This window comes from Pongo pygmaeus, chromosome 1, assembly GCF_028885625.2.
Source record: "Pongo pygmaeus isolate AG05252 chromosome 1, NHGRI_mPonPyg2-v2.0_pri, whole genome shotgun sequence".
In the NCBI taxonomy this organism is placed as follows: domain Eukaryota; kingdom Metazoa; phylum Chordata; class Mammalia; order Primates; family Hominidae; genus Pongo; species Pongo pygmaeus.
Window position 1 is genome coordinate 130258795 of NC_072373.2, and position 15915 is coordinate 130274709.

General features: G+C 37.5%; 1 protein-coding gene across 2 annotated transcripts in view; it reads left to right on the forward strand.

Annotated features, from left to right (window-relative positions):
* The first annotated feature begins 320 nt into the window (after positions 1-320).
* Positions 321-15915, forward strand: part of FRRS1 (ferric chelate reductase 1) — a 61715-nt gene continuing 46120 nt past the window's right edge. Inside the window, exon 1 of one of the 2 annotated variants that reach the window (XM_054450987.2) lies at positions 321-699. The gene's annotated coding sequence lies outside the window, so the exon portion shown is untranslated. The remainder of the gene's footprint in view (positions 700-15915) is intronic. The other variant, XM_054450978.2, reaches the window with a different exon arrangement.

A 15915-nucleotide genomic window follows, 5' to 3' on the forward strand; every position in this document is an offset into this window, starting at 1 on the left:
AATCGGCTCTGTCTAGACAGCAGGCAAGGTGAACCCACTGGGCAATTACAATGTCGCTCAAGGTCTGAAACGGAATGTTTAATATTTTCAATTACATTAAAGAGAAGAAAAAAGTAAAAAACAGGAAAACAAAAAACAAAATAAAAAAATAAAAAAGATTCTTAAAAATTCAATTACATTGTCTTTTCCTAGCCCTAAAATTTTTCTTTTGCAAAAGAGTCTTGTGAAACAGATTAAAGGCTTAAAAAGAAACAAAACAAAACAAAACTCCTGAATTTCAGGGTGTAATTTGCAAAATAAGAGATTTCTTTTGCATTATATCATTCACACTGCAGAAAGGTTTCAGTTCTATGCAATCTGATCTTTTTCCACTTTTTAAAAGTTAATTTGCTTTTACTTAGCACTATTATAGAACAGATAGGTATTTTCAAATAGTTTTGCAATTAAACACAAAAATTATAATTTTTGTGGCGAAGTAGGTACTAGTTGGCAAATAGTGTTCCTTTGTGTAAAACAGAATTCTAAATTTTCAGAAATGGAGTCCTAAAACTAGCACTGGTCTTGCAAATCAAGTTCTGCAGCTTAGTTTGGGAAAGGTTCCCTTTTGGCTCAAGGCTTAACTGGCTCCACCCAGCTGCTGAAATGTGATACAAGTTGTAACAAAACCGGAAGTTGGTTAGGCTGCCTTCGCTTCTCAAGGTAAGTGTCACGTCTTTTTCCTTAATGTCAAAGCTGCTTTGTAAAGCGTTAAAAATCAAATCCAGCTTAGCGACTGACTGGAGAGCCAGCGCCTGTGCTGACCAGGGCAGTCGGCCAGGCAGAACGGGTGCTGTATTCCCAAACTATGTTCTGGAGCTTGAATTGAGCTAATGAGTGTTCACTAACGAGTTAGGTTAATATGTCCCGTGACTTTGACTAACAAGCTTTAATTCCAAGAAATGGGTGGTTATATAAGTAGAGACGTGTTTGGGATCCTGAAAATCATCGACTTTATTCTTGCAGGAGTTTTTTTTGTTTTTAATTTTAAATTTAAAACTATGGGAACTCTTTTTTTATATTTAAAGCTAATGGCATGGTTACCTATATCAGGGTTACTTAGAGCCTTATTTGGTTTTGAAAGTGTCTTTTTATCTAGAACTTTTAGTCCCCTTACCCCCCCCCACTGCCTAGCCCTTGTGTGTCATTAAAATTTCAGAAAGACTCCAGGGTGGCAAGGTGTTATCACTGCACTTATTTTTGTGTGCTTGTCATACTGCCCTAAAGGGTAAAGAGGATTTTTCAAATTGTAAATGTGTTATTAGGAATATTTCTTAACATAGCTAAACTTTTCAGTTCAGATATTTTCATTTGCTTCTGTATTTTTATTTTTTATTTTTATTTATTTATTTATTTATTTATTTATTTATTTATTTATTTATTTTTGAGACGGAGTTTCGCTCTGTCCGCCAGGCTGGAGTGCAAGTGGCGCGATCTCGGCTACTGCAAGCTCCGCCTCCCGGGTTCAAGCGATTCTCCTGCCTCAGCCTCCTGAGTAGCTGGGATTACAGGCGCCCGCCACTACACCTGGCTAATTTTTTGTATTTTTAGTAGAGACGGGGTTTCACTGTGTTAGCAAGGATGGTCTCTATCTCCTGACCTCGTGATCCGCCCGCCTCGGCCTCCCAAAGTGCTGCGATTACAGGCTTGAGCCACCGCGCCTGGCCTATTTATTTACTATTTTTGAGACGGAGTGTTGCTCTTGTTGCCCAGGCTGGAGTGCAACGGCGGGATTTCGGCTCACTGCAACCTCTGCCTCCCGGGTTCAAGCAATTCTCCTGCCTCAGCCTCCTGAGTAGCTGGGATTACAGGCAGGCACCACCACACCCGGCTAATTTTGTATTTTTAGTAGAAACGGGGTTTCTCCATGTTGGTCAGTCTGGTTTCGAACTCCCAACGTCAGGTCATCTGCCTGCCTCGGCCTCCCAAAGTGCTGGGATTACAGGCGTGAGCCACTGCACCCAGCCACTTCTGTATTTTTAAAAAAGTGGTAAGATTTGAGTATTATACTGGGATAGAACTGAAGTTGGGGGCTTAATTTGATCTATCAGCTTATTGAAAACAAAGACCTTTTAAAACATGGTTTTGTTAGGTTGGAGAAGTGAGTTTTAATTCATCATTTAGTTAGCCAGTATGTTGATTTTTTTGGTGAACTGTACTCTCTGTTTCACACCTGTCTGCTTTTTTAATGTTGGATTTTCTCAAAATTCACATAACAATCACACTGTATGAGTACTGTTTTGAAGGTTGTCTGCTACTCAGAATGAATGGAGATCAATGTGTAGGACACCTTTACTGATATCCAGAGGTTTACCATAAGACAAGTCACCAAATGTGGCAGAAAAACGTGATAAAATTTATTAGGAAAAACTAAAGCTTATGGAGTGAACAGTTATTTCAGGTTGGTGGAATTAGATAAGAATCCAAGAAAGGAAGACAGTTTTATATGGGAGACTTTGTTAATGGTGGTCATTGTGCTAGATATTTTGGAGACAGTATTTTATTTAATCCTCATGCAAGCCATTGATATTGGTGGCATTGTCTCTAACAAGTGAGAAAACTAAGACTCAGTAAGGTTAAATAATTTGTCCAGGGTCACTATGGTGGTGCCTGCTGGATTACATTAGTGGACAGATTCAAACTTAGGTCTGTGATATTTCAAAGTCCATACACTTCATTGTATCATAGGACAGTAGTTGATGGCATTTTAAATGGATTTTGAAAGAGGGGTAAAGGTCTTCTTTATCAAAACAAACAAAAATAGTAAAAGTAACATAGAATGTTTGAAAATAGAAAAAAGAAAAAAATCTAACCACCTTCAAATCAGTTTCTGTACAGTCTTACATGTACATACTTTGTAGTGTTTTTTAAAATTATAAAACACTACATGCTTTCAAAAAATGCACATTATAAAGGGCATTAAAGAAAGGAAGCCCACTCCTCTTCCCATCATGAAAACACATACCTTCCTAAGTGGTAAACACTGTTGAGAACAATTGGAAGCATGTATAAAGGTTTTTTTTTCTTTTCCTTTTAAGTTATGTATATTTTGGTACATTCCATATCATTTTGCAGTTTTCTTGTTTTGATTCCTCAGTGGAGCATGAGCATGTATTTTCTTAAGAACATGCAGATTCATGTCTTGGGATTTTTGTGAAATGAGTTCATACTTGCAAAGTACTTAAAACAATGCCTACCTCCTAGAATGCACTCAATAATTATTAGCTGATGTATTTGTTATCTGTTTACTCTACTTCATTTTTGTTAACGTTTAGCAAGTATTATATAGTTTGGGTATAGCGTAGTTTATTTTTGTGACCACTTAAATTATCCAACATTTTTGCTACTGGAAATAATCCTTGCATAACTGTATGGGTTTTTCTGTAAGATATATTTCTTTTCTTTTCATTCTTTTTTTTTTTTTTTTTGAGACAGAGTTACACTCTTGTTGCCCAGGCTGGAGTGCAATGGTGCCATCTCGGCTCACCTCAACCTCCGCCTCCAGGGTTCAAGCAATTTTCCTGCCTCAGCCTCCCGAGTAGCTGGGATTACAGGCATGCACCCCCAAGCCCGGCTACTTTTGTATTTTTAGTAGAGACGGGATTTCTCCATGTTGGTCAGGCTGGTCTCGAACTTCCAACCTTAGGTGATCTGCCCGCCTGGGCCTCCCAAAGTGCTGGGATTACAGGTGTCAGCCACTGCGCCGCATCTGTAAGATACATTTCTAGAAATGAAATTTCCAGGTCAGAGGATAAACATTTTTAATTTACTAAGATATTGTTAACATCTAAAAATGTGACAGTTTACCATTGTCCCTGTGTATGAGAGCGCTCGTTTCTTCACATTCTTGCTTATATCAGATATTATTACTCTTTTGCATATTACATGAAATAATGGGGAATACACAATTCTACCTAGTTTGAGCATAGTGTACAGAGATTATTGTATCTTATTTTTCAGTGTAACATTTATTTTTATATGGACAGGAATTTAACCAAATTTAGTTAAATTCCTGTCCATAAAAAAATAGGGGGTCCCATGTAGGTTTTAGGGGTCCCATTTAGAAGGCAAAACTTCAGGAGAAAAAAGAGAAGCTTATTCTTGGAATAGCAGATGGCACATTGTTATTACAGTATAGGGAAAAAAAATCCTTGAAATTTGGGTTGTGTAGAAAAGTATAAAATATTAAATGTCGAGCGCCTTTGCTTCTTAATCTAATAATTCTTGGGAAGCTGCTGAGTGTTTTGCGGGGAGAGGAGAGGTATAATGAGAATTGTACCTTAGGAAAATAGTCCTGTGTTGAGGAGATACAGAAACAGGGAGACCAATTGAAAGTGTTTTATTAATCTGGGTGAAGGTAATGAAGTCTTCATGCTTGGAGGTGGTGGCAGAAAGGAAAACAGTAGACAAATGTAATAGAATGGAAAGTAGAAGAGAGTTGCAAGAGGGATAGGTAGAGTGCAGAATTGGTGGAGGTAGAATCTGCAGGGCTTGTGTGGAAGTTGGGGACCAAAAGAGTGTTTGGAATCCAATCTTGAGAGTTCGGGGTTTGAAATCCTGCTGATGAGAAATGTGTTGACAGACCACCATCAGATTAGGAAAGTGAGGTTCAAAAACTAGTCTGGAGGAAAATATGAATTTCACTTCAGACAAATTGAGTTTTTTGTTATCTAAACAGAAGTCCATACCCAGTTGGAAATCTGTGTCACAGCATTGTAGAGCTGTGGGGTGGAGCAATTGAAAGATTTAAGAAATATTATCCTAGAGGTTATAATTGAGGCTGTGGAAGTGATGATCCTACAGAGAAATAGGGCAAAAAAGAGAGAAAAAAAAAAAAAAAAGAAAAAAAGAAAGAAAGAAAAGCCAAGAGAAAAAGTCTTGGAGAAGGATATCTTCATGAAAGAGACATAAAAGAGGAACCAGACTTAATTAAAATATTTTTAGAATGTCTATTTCTGACATTTGATTTTGATTCTAGTTAGACTTCCTTACTGCCTCTAAAAAATGTGGCGGAAAAACATGATAAACTTTATTAGGAAAAACTAACGCTTATGGAGTTTCTGCGGAGAGAGCAGTCCCCCCAAAAGTCCATTCTCACTTTTTTATTTCTACCTTTGATTCTTCCATTGCTCCAATTCAAATCATGCTCATTCAGCATCCCTCTTTCTCCATAATGCCTTATTTACTTACCATGTCAGCCTTAAGGGTCTGATTTGAAGCTATGGATAGTTTGGTGATCAAAACCTCACAAAGTAGGCCAGAGACCATGCTTTTCACCTCTCATTTTCTGTAGCTTTGGCAAGTGTCTTAATCAGTGCCCTATTTTACATATGGGGACAACAATACCTCCCATAGTTCCCTAGGTTGTTGTGAGGAATGCATACTAAGTCCTTGACATGATGTGTTGTAAGCCCTTAGTAATTGTTAACTCTTCTACTATTATTTCTCCCATACCTCTACGTTACTATAACAAAATGCAGTTTTAAAATTTCTGTCCCTGTGTGATCTTAGGCACTATTTTTTTTTGTAAGCTCTGTGAGCTTCAGTTTCCATACCTGTAAAAAACAACAACAACAACAACAAAAACCCCTGTATGTTTCTTCCAAGGATTAGCATTCATACATGCAAAGCAGGACTGTGATGACTGGAATAGAGCAGGCACTTAATAAATAGTAACATTATTAAATTATAGGTTAATAGTATTTGCTATTGTTTTATCTATTAGTTTTGGGTCTTTAGTGAAGGGGCCATTCCACTTAGCACTGAATTTTGTTTTAAGGAAAGAATTATTGTGAGGGCTACATGGAGTGATCCAAATGAAACCTGTGTATCATGTAATAAGATATTTGTTTCCAATCATTTTTCCAGAAAATGAATAAAGAAAATGGAAAAATTGGTCAGGTGATGTAGCTCACGTCTGTAATCCTAAGACTTTGGGAGGCCAAGCGGGAGGATTGCTTGAGCTCAGGAGATCAAGACCAGCCTGGGTAGCATAGTGAGACCCTGTCTCTACAAAAAAATTAAAAAATTAGCTGGCCATGGTGGTATGCACCTGTGGTCCCAGCTACTTGGGAGGGTGAGGTGGGAGGATTGCTTGAGTCTGATACGTGGAGGTTGTAGTGAGCTGAGATCGCACCACTGCTCTCCATCCTGGGCGCCAGAGTGAGATGAGACCCTCCCCCCACCCCCCCAAAACAAAATTAAAAAGAAAATTGAAAGATTACTTGCTGATGGTGCTGTTATTAGAGAAACTAGGATTAGATTGTAGAGTTTCAAATTACTTTTTTTCCCAGTATTTTTTTCTTCCTTTCCCCTTACTTTGTCTTACTTTCACTCAAACTCTAAAATCTTTTTCAGAAGTCTTTCCTACTGGCCAGGTGCGTTGGCTCATGCCTATAATCCCAACACTTTGGGAGGCTGGGGCAGGTGTATCACCTGAGGTCGGGAGTTCAAGACCAGCCTGGCCAACATGGTGAAACCCCCATCTCTACTAAAAATACAAAAATTAGCTGGGCATGGTGGCAGGCACCTGTAATCCCAGCTACTTGGGAGGCTGAGGCAGGAGAATCGCTTGAACCCAGGAGGTGGAGGTTGCAGTGAGCTGAGATCACACGATGGTACTCTAGCCTGGGTGACAGAATGAGACTCCATCTCAAAAAAAAAAAAAAAAAAAAAAAAAGAAGAAGCAGCTTTTCCTACCGTCTTAAGTTGTCAGGTCTGACAAATCTTAAATTGGTATTGAATGTGCCACTTTTATGCTCTTTGTTTTTTAGAACCTTCTCTGAAAATGTCATAACTGTGATTGGTAATTTAAAAAAATCATTTTTTTCTTCACTTCCTTCTGTGAAAATGGAGTCTGAAACATTTTTATCTGGGGAAGTGGAAATACTTGACCTATTTTTCAGTTTCCTTATAATTTGAGATTCAGTTATCAAAGTCAACTTAGTTTTTGGTGTAGAAGTTTTCAATGAAGGTAAAATTAAATTACTAGAAAGAAAAGGAGCACATTTTCTGAAATATTTTACGTTTGAACAAATTAAATACAGATGCAAGAAATATGCAAAAATCTCAGTTTATCTAAGCCCAGTAGTGTTCAGAAGAAATGAGCACATATTGAGGAGATGGAAAGTTAATAGTGATATTATAAATAGTGGCAATTACCACTTATTGACAACTTACTGTTTTCAGGCATCTGTGGATTTTTACATTCATTCTTTCTGGAGTTTTAGTTCTATGAAATAAATCTCTACATTGCTATTCAGTCTCTTATAAAGCAGATTTAACATTCTGAATTAGGTAGGTGAACTTAGATTTCAACCTTTGTCCCAATAGCTCCCCACTCACATTGTTTGTCCCTGTGAAACGTGGATCCTTGCTGGACCTGTTTACTTTTCACCTTCTCTCTAAACAGAGAACAGTGACGAACAGTGAAAACAACATGGCTATTGCAGTTAGATTTTGGTTCAAATCCTAAAAGTATGCGTGATTTAGGGTATATTTCTTAACCTCAGTTTCCTCATCTCTAATATGAAGATAAATCTGCTGCTTATAAGGATTCCATCAGACATGGTCTCTAACTGCCAGGTCATCACCGAGTGTTCATTTCTTTTCCTCTTTCTCTATGTCTCCTTTCCTTTGACTTTACAGTAAAACTACAATCCTTTTCTTTCCCTTTGTCCCCAAAATTTTATTGCTGTCTGTATATATCTTGTGCTTAGTCTTGACTTGCTGGCTCTATCAATCTCCTTATCTTCTGTGGTTTTACCTATTTTTCTAAAAGTCTTCCTACCTAACTCTGCTACTCAACAGGTGAACACCTATTTCCACCTCTATCCCCAGTCTAGGTTTTTGGTGACAATGCTAAGCCCACCAGGTTTGCCCCAAATCTTAGATGAAATGCTGAGCTAACAAATGTACACTGTCCCCAGATTACTGGGGGAACCCACCCCCAATATTTCAACATAGGTTCTTTCTATTTTCCATAAGTGTCGGCCAGCTGAGAAATAAAGAGAGACAGTATAAAGAGAGGAATTTTACAGCTGGGCCACTGGGGGTGACATCACATATCCGTAGGACCATGATGTCCCCTAAGCCTCAAAACCAGCAAGTTTTTATTAAGGGTGTCAAAAGGGGAGGGGGTGTAAGAACAGGGAGTAGGTACAAAGATCACATGCTTCAAAGGGCAAAAAGCAGAACTACAAATAAGGGTCTAACAAAGATCACATGCTTCTGAGGGAACAGGACAAAGGGCAAAAGCAGAACTACTGATAACAGTCTATGTTCAGCAGTACACGTATTGTCTTGATAAACATCTTAAACAACAGAAAACAGGGTTTGAGAGCAGAGAACCGGTCTGACCACAAATTTACCAGGGCGGAGTTTTTCCCCACCCTAGTAAGCCTGAGGGTACCACAGGAGAACAGGGCGTATCTCAGTCCTTATCTCAACCTCATAAGACAGACATTCCCAGAGCAGCTGTTTGTAGACCTCCCCCCAGGAATGCATTCTTTTCCCAGGGTATTAATATTAATATTCCTTGATAGGAAAAGAATTTAGCGATATCTTCCCTACTTACATGTCTGTTTATAGGCTCTCTGCAAGAAGAGAAATATGGCTTTTTTTGCCTGATCCCACAGGCAGTCAGACCTTAGGGTTGTCTTCCCTTGTTCCCTAAAAATCACTGTTATTCTGTTCTTTTTCAAGGTGCACTCATTTCATATTGTTCAAACACACGTTTTACAATCCATTTTTATAGTTAACACAATTATCATAGTGGTCCTGAGGTGACGTACATCTTCAGCTTACGAAGATAACAGGATTAAGAGATTAAAGTAAAGACAGGTGTAAGAAATTATAAAAGTATTATTTGGGAACTGATAAATGTCCATATTAAAATGAAATCTTCACAATTTATGTTCCTCTGCCACGGCTCCAGCCGGTCCCTCCGTTCGGGGTCCCTGACTTCCCGCAAAAGCAGATTAGTTTCTAACTCAGTTTGGAATTTCAATTTCATTTTCTAATAGAAGCAATATGTGAAAGAAAAACAGAAACTTGACCTCAATTCATTATCCCAGGAGGAAAAAATTAAACTGAAAGCTGAGTCATGCAAGCAACTGCATTTCCTTTTGTTTCAAAGCAGAGAGCTACAGATAAACGGTTAGATATCTCCACAGGTAGCTACTGTATGTTCACCTTATCTTATGTAAAGTGCCAGCTTACTGAGCATAAGCCAATACATACTTGACTATTCCTCTATCTGCTCATTTTGTCTTGGAACATGTGAATGACATGATCCTCTTTCCCCTCCAGCCCACTTTTCCCCTTTAGATATTGGAGCCCTCAAAGACATCTTGAGAGAAAGGCACAGATGATAGACTCTTTCTGTGATTCTGTTTTTTTTTTTTTTTTTTTTCTCCCAGGCATTGTCCTTAGCCTGGCAAAATAAATTTCTAAGTTGATTAAAACCTGTCATAGATTACTTTTTGGTTTCCAAATATTATAAATGGTGGTTCTGTTTTCAGGCCAAAAGCCTAGAAATAAAAGCATGTTTAAGACATAAATTAATTAAAATGTATTGCACTTGTGCCAAAATAAAAGAAAATAATGCCATTGTAATTCTCATAGTAAAATAAAATGAAAACAATATTTAGTAGGAAGTGGCTATTTACCTTAAACATTGTAGAATGTACTTGATGGAAGAAAAAAACAAGAATGCAACTAATGGAAATTCTGAAAGGAGCTTCCAAGTGACTTAAAGATTTTATTGACATAAAAAAAAAAGGACGTTTTTATATTATGGGTAGTTAAACAACAACCTTTCTCATACAGAAGATTACTGTGAGAATGCTAACTTATTAGCCATATTTATACTTTTTGTTCAGGCTCACAAATAGAATGAAGTGAGAATAAGTCATTTTTCTTTGGATAACTCCAGCTCCTATCTCCAAAAGTTTTCCCTGTTGCTTAGCCGTTTGTTCCTTTGATTCTGAGAATTTTTCTTTTTTACTGAAATTCTTGATACTCCTAATTTAGAACTTGATTAAAGGCTGAAACTTAATGGTCTATACATGCCATAAAGTAATGTTCATCAGACTGCAGGTTAAGATTCATTGGTAGATCGTGAAATAATGCAGTAGAGTGTAACCAGCATAAAACAAAAAAAGGAAATAGGAAACATACACATCTATAACATGTAGTAAAGGTAAATAATGTTTCATGAAATGTTTGTTGAGTTATAATGTAAAAATATTTCTTATTTTGGATGTAGTAAACAAAAATTAAAACCACTATATATTGCAAAAAAAAGAGACCCTTTTCCAAATTATGTAGATATTTTATAGTGAACTATTTTGGCTAAGTTTTTGCTTTTTTGCATCTCATTCTTCATAATTAAGAATTCCTTGTTGCCTCATACCTATGCATTAATTAAGACTCTCAGTACATGCTTCACTCATATCTTAGGTAATGTAGAGTAGATGTAACTGGGCTGAGTTCCCACAATTTTTTTGTGTGCATGTCAACTTTTGAGCTCCTTTGATGCTTTAATTTAAAATAAATGACTAACAAGAGCTAGAACTTGAATGCAATATAACTAGACATGATTCACTATTTGCCAGCTTAATCATCTGACATGGTTTTAAAAGATTGTTTTCCTCCGTTTTTCTTATTCTCACATGTTCTTAGAGTTGCACAATACTAAGACGTTTGATGACCGATTTATTTTTAAAAGTCTTTTGTTAACACATTCTCCTTTTTCCAATGACTTTCTTACATCTAAATATTTTTAATTGAATTCTAGTTTTGTCTGAATTTTTACTTTGTAATAAATATATTCTCTTGATTAACATCACTTGCTTCTGTGGCCCACAATCAAATAATAATTACATTTTCATCTAAGTACAAGAATTTTGTATTTACATAATAAAGAATATACTTGCTTTGAGGTTTTATCTTTATGTGAGATATATGTAGAACATGGTGTAAGCAGTCATCATACCCTTTTACTAAGCACTTGTCTTTCAGGTAAGAAAGAAAACTGTACAAATCTCATCAGGTTTGGAATATTTTAGTTAGAGAATCAGGATAACTGCTCTTTTAGTTTTTTAAAATAATAAATTGCTCCGTCTTGGGTGGACAAAATAAATCTTTTTTGTTTTATCTTCTATTTTTTATAGACAATAGAATGTGAATATTAATTTAAGAAAATCATACATAATTGGTAGGAGTCCTTTCTGTGCTTAAAGGATGATTTCATAATATAATAGCTTATTGTTGACAGTCTATAATTTTAACTTAAATGTTTCCATGACTAACTCCTATTCTGTCATAATTATGTGATCTGTTAATATAGGTTGGCTAATGATTTTATATATTAGTTTGAAAAAAAGTTGTACCTTAAAACATTAACTAGAAAACCATAATTAGCTATTATAATGAAAATAGAACTTTACCTTGAACAGTCAGCATTTGACAGAGGACAAAGAAGTTGCCATTGTACAGGTTCCTCTCTGACCTTGTTATATTTTCCTAATTGATGATGGGTGGTGGTGTCTTAGTCACTTCCCTTTCTTGTCTTATACTTCTTGCTCAAATAATTCCCAATAAGCTTTTCCACTTTGCTTTTCTAAAATCATAAAATTTTAGCATTGAAGGTGGCCTTGAATGTCTTCTGGTTCACCTGGTGTATTTTGCAACTGATGAAACAGATTTAGTGACTTGGTTGATGCTGTTCAGCTGTTTAGTGCACAGCAGAGACTGGATATTAAGTTTTGTTTCCATTTTCACTGACAGAAAGTTAGTGCCAAATAAATATTTGTTAAACTGAAGTAACGATTTTCACTATACCATTCTTTAGGTAAGTGGCACATGACTACATTTAATCTTCTTAATAATGGCGAAGTCGATTAAATAGTGATCTTCCTTCCCTTCCTTCCCTCTCTCCCTCTGTCCCTTCTCCCTTTCTCTCTCTCTCCCTCCAACCCCAGGCTGGAGTGCAGTGTCACAATCATAGCTCACTGCAGCTTTGACCTCTTGGGTTCAAGGAACCCACCTTCCAACTCGGCCTCTTGAGTAGCTGAGACTACAGGCATGCCACTGTGCCTGGCTAATTTTTTTTTTTTTTTTAAATTTTTGGAGAGACGGGGGGCTCACTTGTTACCCAGGCTGGTCTTGAACTCCTGGCTTCAAGCAATTCTCCTGCTTTAGTCTCCCAAAGTGTTGGGATTATAGGTGTGTACTACTGCACTTGGCTGCAGTTATTTCCTTAAATATTCTGTTTCCTATAATAATCAACCATTATTATTATTATTATTATTATTTTCTCCACGGAGAAATCTTAAGCTCTTTTTATGTTGTAGATGTTTTTCAGAAGCTCTTGGTTGGTTCATTTGTTTCTTTCACTCCTCCTTAAATGTTTCATTTGTTTCTTTCACTCCTCCTTAAATGTTTCATTTGTTTCTTTCACTCCTCCTTAAATGAAAAGAATTCTCAGCAGCTTTCATGTTTGATAAATAGTGGGGTATATGGTACTGTTGGACCCTATGCTGTTTACTTAGTAGCTCCTGGCATTAGGTGCAGGGCTGGTTAAAGTGTATATCTCCCAGCACAATATCTGGCGTTTAACAGGAATTCCTGTAGTTTAATTTAGTGAGGGATTTGTTTATGTAACTATATATGTTTAATGCTGTAAATTTCCCCTTAAGCACTGCTTTTGCGGCATCCCACAAATTTATTCTCTTAAATTTATTAAGTTGTATCTTATGGCCCAGAATGTAGTCTATCTTGGTGAACATTCCATGTGAACTTGAGAAGAACGTGTATTCTGTTGTTGGATGAAATAGTCTATGGATATCCATTATATCCAGTTGACGGATGTTGTTGAATTCACCCATGTCCTTAATGATTTTCTGCCTTATGGATCTGTGCATTTCTCTCTCTCTCTCTCTTTCTCTCTCTCTCTCTTTGAGACAAGGTCTCACTCTCTGTTGCTCAGGCAGGAGTGCAGGGGTGTGGTGTGACCATAGCTAACTGCAACCTTGAACTCCTGTGTTCAAGTCATCCTCCCTCCTAAGCCTCTTGAGTAGCTGAGACTACTTGTGTAGTCCACTGCACCCAACTGTTTATTTACTCACTTATTTGTTTGTTTGTTTTTACAGACAGTCTCATTATGTTGCCTAGGCTGGTCTCGAATTCCTGGTCTCATGTGATCTTCCCGCCTTGGCCTAACAAAGTGCTGGGATTATAGGCATGAGCCATGGTACCCAGCCTGGATCTGTCCATTTCTGATAGTGGATTCATCTATTTCTCCATATAGTTCTATTAGTTTTTGCCTCACTTATTTTGATGCTCTATTGCATTGTTATGTCTTCTTGGAGAATTGACCCTTTTATTATTAGGTAAAGCTCTCTTTATCTCTGATAACTTTCCTTGGTTTGAAGTCTACTGTCTGAAATTAATGTAGCTACTCCTGCTTTCTTTAAGTTAGTGTTAACGTAGTATATCTTTCTCTATGCATTTACTTTTAATCTATATGTGTCTTTATATTTAAAGTGGGTGTCCTGTAGAAAACACATAATAGGGTCTGTTTCCTGATCCACTTTGACAATCTGTCTTTTAATTGCTACATTTAGACAATTGACATTTAAAGTGATTAGTGATATAGAGGGACAGCTTGTTTTTTTTTTTGGAGTCTTGCTCTGTCGCCCAGGCTGGAGTGCAGTGGTGTGATCACGGCTCACTGCAAGCTCTGCCTCCTGGGTTCACGCCATTCTCTTGGCTCAGCCTCCTGAGTAGCTGGAACTACAGGTGCCCGCCCGCAATGCCCGGCTAATTTTTTTTGTATTTTTTTAGTAGAGACGGGGTTTCACCATGTTAGCCAGGATGGTCTTGATCTCTTGACCTCGTGATCCACCCGCCTCAGCCTCCCGAAGTGTTGGGATTATAGGTGTGAGCCACCGCGCCTGGCCAGGGATAGCTTGTTTTATGGCACTTCACTTTATTGTGCTTTGCAGATAGTGTGTTTTTTACAAATTGAAGGTTTGTCTTTTTTAAAAAAAATCAAATTATAAAAAAATTTATAAAATTATTAAAAAAAGAAAAAGGGTCTTGTTATGTTGCCCAGGCTGGTTTTGAACTCCTGGGCTCAAGCAATCTTCCTGCCCTTCCCTCCCAAAGTGCTGGGATTACAGGCATGAGCCACGGCACCCAGCCTTTTCTTTTTTTTTTTTAATTGAGACAGAGGTCTTGCTTTATTACCCAGGCTTGAGTGCAGTGGTGTGATTGTAGCTCACTGCCACCTTGAATTCCTGGGCTCAATGGATCCTCCTGCCTCAGCCTCTTAAGTAGCTGGAGTCATAGGCACGAGCCACCACAGCCAGCTAATTTTTTCATTTTTTGTAGACACGAGGTCTCATCATGTTGCCCAGGCTGGTCTTGAACTCCTGAACTCAAGGGATCCTTCATCCCCAGCCTCTCAAAGTGTTGGGATAATAGGGTTGAGGTTCCCTTGAGCCCAGGGTTTGGAGACCAGCCCCCTTGTCCCGTGCCTGGCTACAAATTGAAGGCTTGTGGCAACTCCTCATTGAGCAAGTCTGTTGGCACCATTTTTCCAACAGCATGTGCTCACTTTGTGTCTCTATGTCACATTTTGGTAAATTTCTATTTTATTATTTATTATTTGTTATTTTTATTTTTAATTAAAAAATAGAGATGGGAGTCTCATTATATTGCCCGGGCTGGTCTTGAACTATTGGGCTCAAGTGATCCTCCCAACTTGGCCTCCCAAAATGCGGGGATTACAGGTGTGAGCCACCATGCTTGGTCATACTTTTGCAAGTTTCTAAACTTTTTCATTATATCTGTTATGATGATCTGTGATCAGTGATCTTTGATGTTTCTATTTTTGATGTTCTATTTTGATCTTTGATGTTTTGGAGAGACACAAACTGCACCCATATAAGATGGCAAACTTAATTGATAACTGTGTATGTTCTGACTGCTCTACCAACTGGCTATTCTCCAATCTCTCTCCTTTTCCTCAGGCCTCCCTATTCCCTGAGGCACAACAATATTGAAATTGGGCCATTTAAGAACCCTATAATGGCCTGTAAGTGTTCAAGTGAAAGGAAGAGTCGTATATCTTTCACTTTCAATCAAAAGCTAGAAATGATTAAGCTTAGTGAGGAAGGCATGCCAAAAACCAAGAGTGGCTGAAAGTCAGGCCTCTTGTTCCAGTCAGCCAAGTTGTAAATGCAAAGAGAAAGTTCTTGAAGAAAATGGTTACTCCAGTGAACGTATGAATGATAAGAAGGCAAAACAGCCTTATTGTTGATATGGAGAAAGTTTTAGTGGTCTGGATAGAAGATCAAACCAACCACAACATTTCCTTAAGCCAAAGTCTAATCCAGAGCAAGGTCCTACCTTTCTTTAATTCTATGAAGGCTGAGAGAGGTAGGTCCCTAAGAGAGAGGTCCCTGCTCTATCTCACCATCCCTTATATCTTGTCATTTATTTTGCTGATATAGAAGCATACGAAAGTAAGCATACATAAACATATACAAATAATTATATGTATTATTATTTTGAACGAACTTTCATGTTAGACTAAGTGGAAGAAAAACGTTTTTACTTTACCTTCACTTATTTCTTCTCCAGTCCTCTCCTTTCTTTATGTAGATCTGAATTTCTGACCTTTATTGTTTTCCTTTTCTCTTAGGAATTTCTTTTCACTTTTCTTGCAAGATAGGTTTTACCATCAACACATTCCCTCAATTTTTGTTTGTCTGAGAAAGTCTTCCTATTTCTTCCTCACTTTTGAGAGATAATTTTTTGGGGTATAGAATTCTATGGTGCCACTTTTTTCTCTCAACACTTTAAATATTT